The sequence below is a fragment of the Triturus cristatus genome, chromosome 2_2 (genome assembly GCF_964204655.1).
Source record: "Triturus cristatus chromosome 2_2, aTriCri1.1, whole genome shotgun sequence".
In the NCBI taxonomy this organism is placed as follows: domain Eukaryota; kingdom Metazoa; phylum Chordata; class Amphibia; order Caudata; family Salamandridae; genus Triturus; species Triturus cristatus.
The window spans coordinates 787770202-787787526 of record NC_140582.1 but is presented as its reverse complement, the minus strand read 5'-3'; positions in this window follow the sequence as shown (position 1 = coordinate 787787526).

Genomic DNA, 17325 nt, shown 5'->3' with positions numbered 1-17325 from the left:
GTGCAGTTCACATGCAAAGCTGAGCAGCACATGGAGTGGGCAGGGCCTGTACTGGGAAATGGTTTTACAATGGAAGGGACTGGTGCAGACTCTGAAATTGACTAAGTAACTTACAGGAACTGAGTGGCTCAAAGGGATCTCCTTTTTGTATCAAAATGGCTAACCAATACTTGCAAGCATCATTCTCATAGTACTGGAATCAATGGTATGCATCCAAAACACCCCAAACACTTAGGGGGTCTATTACGATGGCGGGCGGAGACCGTAACAGAATGCGGGACCGTCCGCCAGGGGTGCGGTGATCCCACACCTGCAATTAGGATGCCACCGCCATGTTGGCGGTGGCATCCCCTATTCCCAGCATTGTGGCGGGTGGTGCTCACAGCACCGCCCGCCACAATGCTGGGAAAGCACGTTGTGCATTGGCATTCACAAGGTGACAGGCACCGCGCGGTGTCTGCCACCTTCTTCATGCCAATGCAGGGGGGTACCATAGGTACCCCTCGTACGCAACGCCCACCCTCCCAATCTCCTGGGGGCCCGCTACGGGCCCCTAATAGCAAAGACCGCATGCCTGTCCGAAAGGCTGATCTCCGCTGTAATCATAATATGGATGGCAGTGTCTTGCAGACACCGCCATCATATTAACCATGTTTTCCGCCCTGTCGACGAGTTGACCGTCGGAAATGAAGCGGACGGTCTTTCCGTCTGCCGTGGACCCCCCAGCCATCCTAATATGGCGGGGGTCTTTAAGGTGTGGATGGCGGGCGTATTGCCCCCACCGGGCCAGCGGTGACTAACGCCGGCCCGGCAGGGGCGATCCGCCCGCCATCCTAATAGGCCCCTTAATGTCATTTGTTTTAGGGATGATTTCTGTACACCAATTCCAAAATAATTCTTAACAAAAACACATGTTTCATTGCGTAATTGTATCAAACACTTTAAGCAATGAGGGTGTGCAGTGAGGTGATCAATTGTAACTTCCAAGAACTGGCTGCACAGGTGAGATTAAAGTTTATGCACCACTCCTACCAGAAACAACAATCCTTCTCTGAATAATTGCAACTCTCTACATCCACACTTACCAAGAACACAAAAGCACCCTTGTGACAATCACATCATGTCTACATTATTAGATATGACATGTCTTCCCCACCCACGTCTCTATGATTTTTAAATCTACTTGGTCACCTACAAAGCAGCAAGATGCAACACAACAGTATAACTTTCCGAGTAACTAATCTCTTTAGGTGACAATAATAATAAAAGAAACAAATATATCTAATAAATAGTCAGATTTTAATCCAAGAAGTGTGGATAGTGAAAAACAAGCATGAAACCTTTTGATTTGATTATGTGTTTATAGAGAGCAACTGTCACTCTAGAAGGAGCATCCCGGAGCTATGCAGAAGAAAGAAGATAGATTAAATCAGGCATGAGTTGCGTCGCAATTTAAACATGTGGGGAACAGAGAACATTGGGGGCAGCAAAAACTCAATTCTTCAATAATTTCCTAAAGTGAGTTTCTGGCTCAATCAGTTTTAACTGTGGGAGCAGGGAGTTCCATGTTGCTGTGTCAAGGATTGCCAAGGATTTGCCTTTTTTGGTTTAGATCTAAATACAGGGGGGCTTTACCAGATTTGCTGAGGAGGATCTAAGTGTCCGGGCAGTGACATATGCTGTAAACCTGGTGGTTAGATATTTTGGCCCAGATGCTTTAAAGGCTCTGAAAGTAATTAGGAGAAGCTTGAATAATATTATTTTTTGGAGAGGCAGCCAATGAAAGATTGTAAGAGCTGCAGAGGCTGAAGAGCGGCAGGGCAGTTTCAACACCAGGCAGGCAGCTGCATGTTGTACTATCTGTTTCATCACTTTTTTGTTTACATCAGCAAACAGACAATTACAGTAGTCAAAGCTGGATAGAATAAGTGCTACTGCTACAGTCTTCCTTGTGGAGAAAGGGATGAGAAAACGCTTTCAGTGATTTGATTAAACTAAAGCACATCCCTGCCACTTCAAGGGCTTGTGGCCAGAAGGAGAGAGAAGCATCTAATTTTACACCAAACCTTTTACTAATTATACAGTGTTTGGAGGAGCAGGAGCATCGTCTGGGAACCACACCATAGGGCCAGATTGAAGGAATTATCTTTGTCTATTAACACGATTTTAGTCTTATCCATGTTGCATTTGAGATGATTATGTCTTATTCACCAGATGACCTCTGTTAAGTATTGCTTGAAGTTTAGCTCTGATTCATTGGAACCTTTATCAAAGACTTAAATCAATTGATTATCATCTGCGTATGAGGTTGTTTCACTGTTAAATGGGGATATTAACGAAATAAGCAGGGCCATGTAGATGTTGAACAAAAGTGGGCTAATGGAAGATCCCTGTCGTACACTCGAGGTGATAGGGCATTCAGTTGAGAGATACAGTCTTAGGGTGTCTGTTTGTCTACGGTTAGTCAGAAAGGAGTTTATCCAGACTAAGTCAGTTTGAGATATGCCAGAACTTTTCATGTGAGATAAAAGAATGTCATGAGAGATGGTGTTGAATGTGGCTCACAGATCCAATAAGATCACACCACATTCATTCCTTCATCCAAGGTTAGTTTCAATGTATCTATCTTTCCTTTATGCAAATAGATTTACAATATAGAAATAAAAACTTAAAATATATAAATTACATAGCAAGGGGACTCGAAAAGTGTTTTGCAAATTCATCAAATGTCCTTCCATTCCAATTGGTAGAAGACAATGGGGAATATTTGCAATAAATTGTCCCAGCACGGTGTCACTCCAAAAACTTGTAAACACAGGGATGCGCCGTATTTACAACAATTCCATGCACCCCCACTTTTTCCCTAGAGTCGGAGTTAAAAAAGCTGCCTAGCACCAGCGCAGGCACCCTTGCAACGGTGTCTGCGCTGCAGGGGTGATTATTTAAAGGCAATTTGCTGTTTCTATGTGTGCTGCAGAATGTAATTTCTCCTCATATCTGCAGTCTAAGACCAGGTATTATCTGTCTTAGTTTTTGGTGCTGCCCCATCCTTGTAAATATGGGGCAGCATCAAAAAGCAATCAATGTTGGGGTGAAACACTCACAGCAACAACACATTTAGCTCGCCCTTTGCCGCAGTGGACTGCTGAGGTAAGTGTCATATTTACAAGGTGGCCACCTTGAAAATATGGGGTAGAGAGTAAAGTCAATGGAGCGTCAGAAAAAGTGATGCTCCTGTGGTGTTAAATGATTGTAAATATGCCCCAATGTGAGGTAGTTGTTAAGTGAACACATGGGGGAGGGTGAGTTTGGTCAAGCGAATGTCTGCATCTACTTGCTAGAGCCACACCTATGTTTCCACTTTAAAAGAGTAATTCAGGGATTTGTTCCTTGTTGCATTCTATTTTTGAAAAATTGAGAACTGATAAAACTAAAATCCAAAGTGTTTCTGGCTTGCGGAATCTTCTGGATATATGCTTTGGTTCTTCACAATTTACACAGAATGTACACCAAGATGCTCAGAATTTTTTTATGTTTATGCTTGCAGTATTGGAAGATGAAGGAATACAAATTGAAAATCTGTTTGGACTTCGTTACAGATGGGAACATGAATGTGAAAATTGTACATTTACTTCTACCACTAACATAGACACTGAAAGATTCATTTATTTGACAATACCAGATTGTAAAACAGTGTCTTTTAACAGATTAGTTAAATCAGCTAATCAAAATATGGAGTGTAGTCACTGCAAATCAGAAATGTTATCAACATTATTTATAGTAAGCAGTACTCTAATCATCCACTCAGTACTCATGTACTCATGCAATGACCCAGTCACTAACACATGCACTGCTGCAATCCCCTATGCACTACCCATGCAGTCCTCTAACCACTTACACACTTCTCATTCGCTCCTCCAATTCCCCAGGTAGTACCCATGCAGTCCAGCAATCACACTGTCACTCCCCGTGCACTCCTCCAGTCACCCAGCCACTACCATGTACTAACCCAAACACTCCGCCAATACCCAAGCACTTATAAATTCACTCAGGCACTCTTCTTGCAGTATTCCAATCATTCAGTCAGTAGCCATGTACTCATGCAATGATCCAGGCACTAACTGATCACTGCTACAATCCCCTATGCACTACCCATACAGTTCTCTAACCACTTACACACTTCTCATTCGCTCCTTCAATTCCCCAGGTAGTACCCATGCGGTCCAGCAATCACACTGTCACTCCCCGTGCACGCCTCCAGTCACCCAGCCACTACCATGTACTAATCCAAACACTCTGCCAATACCCAAGCACTTATAAATTCACCACGCACTCTCCTTGCAGTACTCCAATCATCAATCACTTAAGTTATTTTTCTCTTTTTAACTCCTTCCATGCCCATGACGGAACGGTTCCATCATGAGCATCGGTTGCGCTGTGCTCATGACGGAACCGTTCCGTCATGGCCCCGCCCGCGCTCGAACCCTTCAGCACCGCGGGGGAATTCCCGCCGCGCTGAAGGGGTTAACCAGCAGAGGTGGTTCCGTAAGAACAGTTTTTTTCCAGAACAATTTAAAGCAGAGATAACATCCACACACTGCTCTCCAATACAGAGTTTGGTGTCGTACTTAATGCAACTAACTGCTGCATTTAAAAATTCAGGAAGAATGTGGGGCCTTGGAGCAGGTGGAAGCTGTGCTGACGTAAATGGAACAGTTCGATCTCGTTCGGCAGCAATATTTAACTCTCTTCTCCTCTCCTCTCTTGCCAGATGTACTGGATGTATAGCCTCCAGATGTTTCTTCATGCTGCTGGTACCGCACAAATATTTTTGTTGGACCCTCTAGACAGCACTCTCTTGCAAATAATGCAAGTAACTTTTTGGGCGTTCACCTTTTTTTCATCCTCAGGAATGGTGAAAAAGCCCACACAATGCTTTCTTTCTTCTTTTTGCCCTGGTCCACCATCTGTTCTTCCTCCTCAATGGCCAAAGGATCAACTTCAGCAAGACTCTGGAAGCCATAGTTGTTTTATAAAAGAAAGATACACACAAAAAAGGCAAAGTTTTAAAGAGAAGCAGGTCTTGTCTCTATGAAAGACCAAAAATAAGGGGACTATCAAGAGGATGGATCCTCCCTCTTCCACAATGAAATTGATTTAAACCAATCAAATTCTTTTTTTCTTGTGCTGATATGAAGTCGCGTAGGGTGCGCGCACCCGTCACGCACCCATCGCGCACCCGCAAAATATTGTATACATGATTACATACTATAAATAGAAATTTCTATAAACTTATAAGTATATTAGCAAAACTGTTCACTCTAATATCATATTCAAAGTTTCAATAGTCATTTTTTCAAGTTTAAAAATACTCCAAAGTCGCGACCCCAATACGATCACGGCGCGACCCCGGAAATATGTGCGGGGAGGGCTTGCGCACACTATGCGCATACGCCGCGCATACATCAAATTTACTTTCCAACAGATTATATTGAAAATAAAAGTTTAAAAATACTTTTGTAAATAAATTTAGACAAACACTTAAAGCAAAACTTTTATTCACAATTAATTTAAAGATATTTCATACTTTACAAATTACGCCGAAGTCGTGACCCCCACGCGACTTTTCAAAATGGCTAGGAGAATGTGTGCAGCCATCGTGTAGGGCGCGCGTAGGGTGCACGACTTCTGTATAATAATAAAAAAAGAATGAATATAGTTTTCCTAACTATAAATTATTCTCAACTTGTTTTAAATATATATATGTATATATGTAGTCAATAAATGTATATGGATTGAGGCACATTATAATAAGAAATTTTCATTTAAAAAACCTTTGAAATTCACTGAAAAAACCATATGTTTCAGAGACATCATAGTTAGAAATTAGTAATTAAAAAACCTTTGAAATTCAATGAAAAAACCACAGGTTTCAGGGGCGTATAGTTAGAAATTAGCATTTAAAAAACCTTAGAAATTCACTGAAAGAACCATATGTTTCAGGGACGTTATAGTTTGTTGGACATTTCACTCGTACAAATCCAGAGAAATTCGGCCGCTATAGTTAGTTGGGCCAACTATAACTCACGCCCCCGCAATGCACTGCTGCTGACGTCACATATTACATAACTCATTACATGGTCTGTGACATCACTGATGACATCTCCAATGACATCACTAATTACATCATCCACGTGTTCATCTGATGTACCTCCTCACACCCTAATATAACCTTTGATACACCCCCTCTAAAATACTGACTACCATTCTCGAAACCATAGACACACCTATACCAGTTAGTACATACCCACTCACTGATTCATAGGTCTACACACACATCCACTCACCCATATAGTGACTCATATATTATGCAGTCGCTCGTCAATATAGCCACTGAAATATGCAATCATACACCTGTACAGATACCCATACAACACCACCGACTCATAGAGTTAGTCACACACCTAGTCAGTCTTGCAAAAAATCAATCACTACTCACCTATACAGTTATACACACACCACCTCACTTATTCATACATATACTAACACATACTTACTCCCTTATATAATCACTGACACAAGCACACACTCATCCATATAGCCACTCTCACATATACTCCAACACTCACATATACTGTCTTTTACCTATGTAGTTACTCACACATGTACCACTGGGATATCCATTCACTCACCAACACACCCATACAAACCCTCACTCACCCATACAGTCCTTCACAGATGCACTCTTGAACCCGTGCACCCAGTAAATCACCCACTCACACATCTATGCACACCCCCCACCCACTCACACAGACACTCAGGCACCCATACAGATACTCAGACAATCAATCAATAACCCATATAGACATTCATGTAGCCACTCACCAACCCATGCAGCCGCTTAAACACACCAACTGACAGACTGATACAGACATTCACCCGGTTTAGTCACTAACCCATGCATTCAGTAAGACACGTTTAATTACTCACTTATACAGTCAGTGAAGCACCTTCTAAATCATCCATTCAGACACTCATACACCCACTCATTCTTCAATACACCTTGGCATATATATAATACATATTTAAATTTTAAAGAAACTCACAGTCACTGGATGATGTCATCAGGGATGTCATTTGAGATGTCATCAATGATGACGCTGACCATGTCATGAGTGATGTAATATGTGACGTTATCAGCAGTGCATTGCAGGGCCACGAGTTATAGTTAGCCCAACTAACTATAACGGCCGAATTTCTCTGGTTTTGCACAAGTGAAATGTCCAACTAACTATAACGTCCCTGAAACCTGTGTTTTTTCAGTGAATATATATATATATATATATAATTATCTACTGGCGGTCGCCAGTAGATAGTTATAGTTAGGACCTATTTTCCATAGGAAATCCGCAACATTCTATTCCCAATAAGTCTGGCGCCGATTGACAAATCTTCGCGAAATTTTCCAAACTTTTGGCCAGCTCCGCTCCACTTCTACCCTGAAAGTTTCGCGGTGATTCGTCAAGCGGGGGCCGAGAAACAATGGGGGTCCCAAAACGCGTTTTCCCCATGCAATTTCCAATAGGACCTGTTGTCGCAGCTACAGCCCGAACTGCTGAACGGAATTACACCAAATTTGGCAAAGAGGTAGTCCTCAGTTCAGACTAAATGGTGTAAATCCGTTCAGTAGTTCCTGAGAAAATTAGAGTTAAAAGTTAGTGATATCTATTGCCGGGGAGGATCCGTGGACCCTGCCGTGCACGAGCTGAATGCTAATTGGCTGTCAACACTCCAGATCAGGAAGTGTTGGCAGCCATCTTGTGCCTCGGTAGAACCGAGGCATAAGAAGCCCCCAAAAAACCATCGCAAAACGCGAAAAGGGGGCAGAGTAGAAACACCCTGACCCCCTAGGCCTGCTCAGGGGGTCCCACAAGGTCCCCCAAGCCCCAAAAACTTTTTATTTTAAAATAAATTTAAAATAAATTTATTTTAAAAATCGCGCGCATCCCGCTGAGGAAAAAAAAATGAAGCGCGGTCTCCCGCGCTTCGTTTACAATGATCCCCCGGGGGGCCAAGTCCCGGGGGCAATTTCTCATAGTCATGGGGGGCCCAGAGGGGCACCCCAGCTCTGAGGACCGCCACCCCCCGGAGCTTATCTTAATGTATGCGTGGGGCTCATGGCCCCCCCGCAGCCCCAGGGACCGCCATCCCCCGGGGCTTGTTTTTTTTTTTTCTTTTAAAAACCTGTGTGGGGTCACGAGCCCCTACACACGCCCCGGGTACAGCCACCTCCCTGGGGCACTACATATTTAAAGTAGGGGGTCCGATACGGACCCCCAAGCCCCGGGGACCACCACCCCCGGGGCTTTAACTTAAGTGGAAGGGGCCACCCTCCTGGAGCCTTGTTGTGGCACTGGGGACTGCCACCCCCAGGGCCGGCTCCTGCAGTGTCCCGGGGTGCCCACCTCTGGGACACTGCTGTTTGCAATGGCAGGGCGGGAGTTTCTAAGTGTCTATTTTCACAAACTAAGAATATTCCTCTAAAATCAGCCGAACTACGAATTCCGATTTACTCACCTGTTATCAGGAGAGAACCCAGGGCTCCATCTTTTAGCCCAACACTGACTCTGAAAATTAATTCTAAGCGTACTTACCAGTAACTTGTATTTCCTTCCATAGGAATCCATTGTGTGTTTTTCAGCAGAAAAGTTTCTGTCTATTTTCACAAACAAAAAATATTCCTAAAAAATCGTTGGTATGACTTAAACACATTCTTTCAACTGTTTACAGGAGGTTGGACAGTTCTGGATCCATGATCCACCACTGAGTAAGAAAAAGTAACAATAACACTACTTACCTGCTAAGTGAATTTTCTGCCATAGGATAACATTGGTGATTCTATGTGAAAAAATTTCTAAGTGTCAACTTTTAAAATACAATAATATTCCTTAAAAATAACTACTGTAACCAAAATGCTTTTACTCAACTGTTTACAGGAGATGTCCAAGGACTGAATCTAGGATCCAGTCCTGTGGTTAGAAAAGTAATCCATAAAGTAACTAGAAATTCACATTGAGCTCAATGTTGCTTTGTGTTTGAAATTGGGTTGGCCATTGCAACAACTGTAACTACTGTACTTAAAAGTCTGTTGCCTATTTGCCAAGTATTTAAACTAAAGTAATTTATTCTGAGAAAGTATATTTTGTATTGTAATATATAATGTAATTATAATGTCATTAAAAACAATATCTAAAAATAAATAGTTTAAAAAATGTAGCAAATCAGTATAAAAAAAATCAGTATAACAATTAATACATTAAAAATTGTCATTTACAAAACCTTTGAAATTCACTGAAAAAAACATAGGTTTCAGGCCTGGTACAGTTAGGAATTAGCATTTAAAAAACCTTTGAAATTCACTGAAAAAACCAAAGGTTTCAGTGGCGTTATAGTTAGGAATTGGCATTTAAAAAACCTTAGAAATTCAGTGAAAAAAACATAGGTTTCAGGGGCGTTATAGTTAGCTGGACATTTCCCTCGTCCAAAACCCTAGAAATTCCCCCGTTATAGTTAGTTGAGCTAACTATAACTCGCGCCCCCGCAATGCACTGCTGATGACATCACATATTACATCACTCATGACATGGTCAGTGACATCACTGATGACATCACTGATGATATCTGAAATGACATCACTGATGACATCACTGTTGACGTCATCCAGTGAGTGTGTGTTTCTGTAAATTTTAAATATGTTTAATATATATATAGGGAAAAACCTATGGAAGAATGAGTGCGTGTATAAGTGTGTGAATGGATGATTTAGTAGGTGTGTGACTGACTCTATAAGTGAGTCATTAAATGTATCTTACTGCAGACTAGTGACTAAACTGTGTGAATGTCTGTATCTGTCTGTCTGTTGGTGTATAAGCGGCTGCATGATGTGAATAGCTATATGAGTGTCTCTATGGGTTATTGATTGGTTGTCTGAGTATCTGTATGGGTGTCTGAGTGTTTGTGTGGGTGGGGTGTGTGTGACTGTGCATACATGTGTAAGTGGGTGATTCTATGGGTCCATGGTTTTAAGAGTGCACCTGTGATGGACTGTATGGTTGGGTGAGTGTATGTATGGGTGTGTTAGTGATTGAATGTATATATCAGTGGTATATGTGTGAGTAACTACATATGTGAAAGGCAGTATATATGTGTGTAAGAGTAAGTGGGTATATGTGAGAGTGTGTGATTGTGAGAGTGGCTGTATGGATGAGTGTGTGCTTGTGTCAGTGATTGTATAAGAGCATGAGAATGCGGTACTATTTTTATGAGTAAGTGAACTTGTGTGTGTATAACTGCATAGGTGAGTAAATGGGAGTGTGATTAATTATTTGCATGACTGACTAGGTGTGAGAGTACCTCTATGGAGGATTGGTGGTGTGTGAGTGTCTATGTAGGTGTATAAATGCATATGATAGTCCTGTACTGAGTGACTGTAAGTATGGGTGACTGTACAGGTGAGTGAGTGGATGTGTGTGTAGATCTAAGAGTCAATGAGTGGGTATGTAGTTGGTATTGGAGTATCTATGGTTTTGAGAATGGACGTCTGAAATTTTGATTGAGTATATCAAAGGGTGTGAGAAGATGCACTAATTTATCACATGGATGACGTCATCAGTGATGTCATCAGTGATGTCATTTCAGATGTCATCAGTGATGTCATGAGTGATGTCACTGACCATGTCATGAGTGATGTAATCTGTGATGTCATCAGCAGTGCATTGCGGGGGCGCGAGTTATAGTTAGCTGAACTAACTATAACAGGGGAATTTCTAGCTAACTATAACGCCCCTGAAACCTATGTTTTTTTCAGTGAATATATATATATATAAATATATAGACACATATATATGTATATATATACATATATATACATTTACTCACGATTTTCACACAAAGTGCGAAAGAAGAGAACGCACTCTTAGGATTTTGCTGCAAACGTGCTTTTACTGTGCACGGAACTTCGTTGCAATCCCCAACCCAATAATTGGGCATTATTTATTTCTATTGCTAGTCTCATTTCCTGTTCCAGGACACGGCATCTTGGAACATGATGTCATACTTATTTAAAGTGACTACGTGCAAAATTATAAAGTGCATGTACATTCAATAACAAAGTGAATAAGTGCCAAAAGTGCTGTTTTGCAAGAATAATATTAAAAGTTAATATATAAATGAACTTTGTAAAATTAATCATTTATAAAAAAAACTTGAGGCAAGTCTTTGCGATTGTCTTTTTGTTGTTGGTACTTTCATCTTGATCTGATTCCTTTCTTCACTTAGCCATCTGGTGAGCTTTGTTTGTCTGTTATTTTTGTTTATATATATCAGGAATCTCATCATTTAATTTTTTCAATAAGATCATCACTTGTTTTAATTTTTGAAGTCTTCTTCTTGTACTATGCTGTCCAGTGAACCCTGTTGGTCCTCATTTATTCTGTGTTTTGTCATTTATTTGACCATGGTATTTGTTTTCTTTCTTTTAAATTTGTAGTTTTTGTTGTTAGCCAACCAGTGAGCAGTTGGATCTCTTCTTAGTCTGATTAAGCCATGTTGGTCCTCATTTCAGTTATTGCAAATCTCCACCCTCCAGTGGGTAGTTGTGTCTTTTCATGGTCTGATTTAGCATACTATTACAAGGCATGGGATATTTGTGTTCATAATTACAGATGTACATAAAGTTCTCCAGCCCGAATTAAAACTTTTGGAATAAGAGTTCTCATTGATAAAATGTATCGTGATTCCTTTTGTCACAGACATTTTTCCCGGTTGCCACCTCTCTCTGGATTTGGTATTTGTTCAATTGCAAAGTATCGTAATTCTTCCCAATTACTAATATGGTATTTTGCAATGGCATTGCTGCAATCTTTGTTTGTTGTTGCCCTAATATGCTCTAAAATTCTTTTTTAACTTCAAATGTTGCGCTTCCAATGTATTTCTTTTTACACAGACATTCCACTACATACACTATGAATTTGCTCTTACATGTTATGTGTTGGGTTATTGTCCATTTTGTTCCATTCTTCAATATTAATTCCTTTTTCTGTACCGCTATCTTACAGGTTTTACACATTTTACATGGCCAGAACCCACACTGTTTTACCCATGTACCTTGCTGTTGTGCTTTGAAGTGGCGGTGGATTAGTTTGTCTCCTATGTTGCACACTTTTCTATATGTAATATTTGGATAGTCTACCACTATTGCTGCAACTGATGAGTCCAATTTTAAAATACCCCTGTGTTTTTTTTTTATTATCCAGGTTAGTTGGCTTGTTTCGGCAGAGTAAGTTGTTATTAATCTTATTTTCCTGTTGTGATCTTCTCCTTTGGTTTTGTTCTTCGTGCCCTGTGGATTTTGTGTTCGCTTTACTGCTTTGGCTCTTAATTTTCCTTGGGTATTTTAGATTGTTAAGGCATTGTTGTGCATCTCGGCTATGTTTGTCAAACTCCATATCGGATGAGCAAATTCTTCTGATTCTTAGAAATTCCCCACAGGGGATGCTCCACTTCAGGTTCTTCTGGTGAAAACTCTCAGCATGTAAAATTGCATTGATTGATTACATAGATTTCTTTCTTGCACCTTTGGTTAAGGACTTGAGTTCATATTTACAAGACACAACAGATGTCTTGCAATGACTGGATGGAGACCCATGGTAATCAACCTACAAGCTCATAACAATAGCTGCAGTTTCACCTTATACAAGCATAGAACATAGTATTGGCCTAAATGCTTGTAAGTATTTTCTAGGAAAAAGGAACATCCGTTTTCATCGGCACAATGAAATGCTAATGAACATGATAACCATGTGTCTTACAAATAACAAATTTATGTTTAATAAGGACATTTTCAGGCAAACAAAGGGAACTGCAATGGGATTTTCCTTTTCTCCACATTACGGATGTTGGTATGAGCAAAAACATGCTTGGAAAGGGGAAAATTACAAATTCATGGATATAATCATAATATGGTCATGTTATATAGATGACCTATTTCTCATATTGGATGGCACAGATGAGGAATTTGTGGACTATTTTTAAATACTTGATAATAATACACAAATCTAAAATTCACATATGAAATTCGCTCAGCATCTGTTAATTTTCTGGACATAGAGATCTATGTGCTGAACAACACAATACAAACCACACTGCGCAGAAAAGAAACCTTCGCAACTGCAATTTTACACACTGAGAGTTTCCACCAGAAGAACTTTAAGTGGAGCATGCCCTATGGGGAATCTCTAAGAACCAGAAGAAATTGATTATCCGATATGGAGTTTGACAAACATAGCTGAGACACACAACAATGCTTTAACAATAGAAAATAATTGAAAAGGGCTTAGGAAGAGCTAAAGCAGTAAAGCGAACAAAAACTCCACAGGGCATGATAAACAAAACCAAAGGAGAAGACAACAACAGGAAAATAGGATTAATAACAATTTATGCAGCCGAAACAACTATCCAGATAATAAAAAAACAATGGGGAATTTTAAAATTGGACTCAACGGTTGTAGCAATAGTGGGAGACTATCCCAATATTACATAAAGAAGAGCGCGCAACATAGGAGACAAACTAATCAACAGCAACTTCAGAGCAAAACAGCAAGATACATGGGTAAAACAGAGTGGGTTCTGGCCATGTAAAAAGTGTAAAGCGTGTAAGATAGTGTACAGAAAAAGGAATTAATATTGGAGAATGGAACAAAATGGACAATAACCCAACACATAACATGTAAGAGCAAATTCATAGTGTATGTAGTGGAATGTCCATGTAAAAATAAATACATTGGAAGCACAACATGTGAAGTTAAAAAAAGAATTTTAGTGCATATTAGGGCAAAAACAAACAAAGATTGCAACAATGCCATCGCAAAACATATGTAAGAATACCATAATAGTAATTGAACAAATACAAAATCCAGAGTGAGGTGGCTGTCGGAAAAACGTCAGTGACAAAAGGAACCGCAAAGCATTTTATCAAGGAGAACTCTTATTCCAAAAGTTTTGACTCAGGGTGAAGAACTTTATGTACATCTGCAATTATGACAACAAATATCCTATGCCTTGTAACAGTATGCTAAATCAGACCATGAAAAGACGCAACTATCCACTGGAGGGTGGAGATTCTCAATAATTGAAAATATGAGTAAAGTACGAAGAAATGCAGACTCACGTGGTTTATTCAGACTAAGAAGAGATACAACTGCTCACAGGCGGGCTAACAACAAAAAATTAAAATTTACAAGAAAGAAAACAAATAAAATGGCCGATAAATGAAAGCACACTGAATAAATGAGGACCAACAGGGCTCACTGTAGAGCATAGTACAAGAAAAAGCTACAAATGACTTCAAAAATTAAAACAAGTGATGATCTTATTGAAAAAATAAAATGATGAGACTCATGTAATATACAAACAAAAATAAACGACAAACACTGTTCACCAGATGGCTAAGTGAAGAAAGGAATCAGATCAAGATGAAAGTACCAGCAACAAAAAGACAATCGCAAAGAGGTGCCTCATGTTTTTTATAAATGAATAATTTGACAAAGTTCGTTTATATATTAACTTTTAATATTCTTGCACAACAGCACTTTTGGCACCTATTCACTTTGTTATTGAATGTACATGCACTTTAGAATTTTGCATGTAGTCACTTTAATTAGATTTCACTACATGTTCCAAGATGCCATGCTGTGGAACAGAAAATGAGATTATCAATAGAAATAAATAATGCCTGATTTCCTCATGCTGTTTATCCTGTGATCAAGGTCTAAGAGGAAACTGAAATGCGTTGGGCCTTGCAACAAAGTTCTGTGCACAATAAAAGCAATTTTGCAGCAAAATCCTGAGTATGTTTTCTCTTTTTTCTCACTTTGTGTGAAAATCGCAAGTAAAGATTTGCCGATTTGACCATGCCGAGAGATTCGCACCACACAGATTTGAGCACTGAAGCCATTCTGAGGGATTGAAATGGAGTGTATGTGTGCGTGTGTGCGTGCGTGTGTGTGTGTGCGTGCATGTGATTGAGCTTGTTTAAAAAGTAATGGAATATGGAGTTGACTTGCAATATCCTTGTGATATACAGAACAGGGTACTTTATTCCTTATAACACATGTTCACACCATCACCCTTTCCACAAACCACTTAAATACTTGCTGTATTGCTGTTTCATATAAAAGACTCAGAATGTTGCAGACATGAAGAATAAAGTTGGAATCTGTAGTGCAAAACTGAGCACACCAAAATGCAGTTGGATATCTGTTACAAAAGTCAATTAGATTTAATTTAATACAAGTCAGATTTTTTTTCAAAGCTGTAGCTCAAAACGTGTGGAAACATGCAAAAAGATTTTTATTTGTCTGTAATTACCTTAGGCCTTGCAAAGCAGTATGTTGCTAAATTATCTATTTTCTACTTATCACTGTTCCTCTAGAAAAGAGGCAGAAGAAGGAAAAGATAGTTTAATTTTTTCACCTTTAAACTGTGGATGTAAACATGCTCCATGACCTACCTTTCACCCTGGAGGTTGTCTCTCACAGTAGAAATATTGAAGTCAGAACTCAGCTGTGATAACTTATTACAATAGAGTGACTACATAATTTCTAGATGCATCACAAATCACCTTAGAGACACACTTTCCTACAGGGATTGGCACTGCATGCCCCAATGTATATTACAACTATTAAACGTATATTGTTCATTATCCAGCACTTTTGCAAAAAATGAAGGTACTGTCAATGCTGTCAGGCTTGCTATTTTAATCAACGATGAGAAAAGTGTTAATGATGAGAATAATAAAAATAGTGAGACTGTATTCTATCGATTTGAAATGTTTAGTCCCAGAAAAAAGAGGGGGCTGTGAAAGCTGAAGTTCTGCTTGAAACATGGTCGTGAACTCCTTTGTAATACAGTTTTAATATTTATGTACATAACCAAAAATTTACCAATATTTTGTAATAAAATATATATGTTGTTTTACAGTAGTTTGGAGCATCCTGTGACATTGAAGAGTTGAGATCCTTTTGTGATTCAAATACCTCTATTTCATTCCCACAGCATGAATTACAACTGGGAGAAATATATCAGACCAGATGTCACTAGAACAAGGGACACAGAAGGTTTGCACCTTGTTGTCAATGCTTGTCTTGGCAATGGAACCTTTTGTGAGCCAAATGCAGCAAATGGGAGACCAACTTGGTTTAGCAATACAGAGCCACACTCATGCTATCTCATTTTACGCAAATGATGTATTGTAATACCTCCAGGATGTCTGTACAGCCCCCTTTGTAGCTTTGTAGAAATTGGAAGAACTTGTCAAGGTGTCAAGGCTAAACTTAAACAGGAATTAGTCTTGCATTTTCTTATTAGCAGACCTTGGGGTATAAGCACTTGTCGCAATAGGAACACATGGGCTCGAGTTAGCTACACATACAAGGAAATGATCGGGGGTCAGCATATATATGAAACAAACTGACATAGTTTAGGTAATTTAGATTAAGTTTTAGTGGCCAAAAGGGCATCCATGGCCTTTTTAAAGAAGCTTCTTCTGTCATCCTTGGGCAAGGTTGCCATAGCCTTAATGATTCTTTTACCTATTGTGTTATATAATTTCTCCACCATGCTTACTTTACTCACAAACCACTTTTTCTGTTATGTTACTACAGTGCTGGGAGACGTGATTTGGAGGAATGGAAGAAATAGGGTAGTATTAACAAAATTGTACTTTCCTGTTGATGGAGGAGGTCGAAGTGTTCCTGATCTTGTGACACTTTATATGGTTGCACAGCTGCATTGGGTTGTGCCAACAACTCAGATTCCAGAAACACAATATATGATACCTGTATTAATAGGAGGTGACTGTAACTGAGCTCCTTTTTGGAGACCAATGACTCACTGATGGCACACTTTGCCTGTTGGTAGTAGTTGGCGTAGGTGTGGTGTCTTGGTTGTCAGCTGCACAGTCTGAGGTGGAAGGTTGACAGTAGAATGTGCTCTGTAAGAATAAACGTATTCAAAACTGCTAAAACTATCCCATCATCATCGCCAGTGTAGTAAATTCAGTTCTCACCCCTGATGTTTTCCAGGACAGCATGTCACATGACCCAGACATCACAACAAATAATTATTTCCATTGAATAGTATCCCAAAGTAAAGCTAAGTTGTGCTATTCATTGCTTTGCATTATTCTGTATCGAGGGGGCAATCCATGGATGGTACATTGGCATTCCCATTCAACCACCCATGGGTTTTGATGCAAATCCCTATCTA